Source organism: Haliaeetus leucocephalus, unplaced genomic scaffold (genome assembly GCF_000737465.1).
Source record: "Haliaeetus leucocephalus isolate CR32 unplaced genomic scaffold, Haliaeetus_leucocephalus-4.0 Scaffold395, whole genome shotgun sequence".
Taxonomy (NCBI): domain Eukaryota; kingdom Metazoa; phylum Chordata; class Aves; order Accipitriformes; family Accipitridae; genus Haliaeetus; species Haliaeetus leucocephalus.
In genome coordinates this window covers 9,929,592-9,930,490 of record NW_010972831.1, presented here as the reverse complement: position 1 = coordinate 9,930,490, position 899 = coordinate 9,929,592, and positions in this window count along the sequence as shown.

The window sequence follows — 899 nt, the reverse complement described above, 5'->3', positions numbered from 1 at the left end:
GAGAGTGAGAGGGATAGGGAGCAGGACAGAGAGATGGAGCAAGAAAGGAAAAAAGGATGGGAGGCAGAACCAAGGGAAAGAGAGACAAGGATGGGGAGCAGGACAGAGGGATGGAAGAGGAGAAGAAAATAGTGATGGGCTGCAGGACAGAGATGAAGGAATTAAAAAACAGACACAGGTAGCATGACAGAAGGACAGAGAGAAAAAAAGGGACAGGGAGCAGGCCAGCATTAGAGGGGAAAAAACCAACAGTGATGGGCAGCGGGAGAGAGATACGGAGAAAGTAAAAAAAAAAAATGAGGAAGACAGAAAGGAGAGAAGGGACAGCTAGCTGGACGGGGGGATACAGTTAGACAGGATGGGAGAGGGAATGGGACAGAGAGAGAAAGACAGAAAAGATAGTGAGAGGAAGCAGGGCAGAGGGACAGCAAGGGGGGAAAAAAGGGGACAGGGATGTGGACAGAGATGGAGAAATAGGCAGCAGGGACAGAGGAAACGAGACAGAATGAGGGACAGGGAGCTGGGCAGAGAAAGAAGAATCAGGACAGGGGCAGGACAGAGATAAACTGGGGTGGTCAACAGGACAGAGAGGAATATGAATATGGGCAGGGAGCAGGACAAAGGGACACAGCAAGAAACGACGGGACAGGAAGCAAGACAGAGCGACAGACAAGAATAATGACAAGAGACAGAGAAAGACAGAGACCGTGAGAACCATAGGGGGTTGGAGAAAGAGAGACAGATATTAGGAGCCCTGCAGAGAGAGCGAGGGTGAATAAAAAAGGGGCAGGAAGCAGCACAAAGGGTCACAGAGAGTAAGAGATGAACAGGAAGGAGGACAGGGACAGTGAAATACAAAATAAATTAAAAAAAAAAACCAAACCACACACCAGCAACAG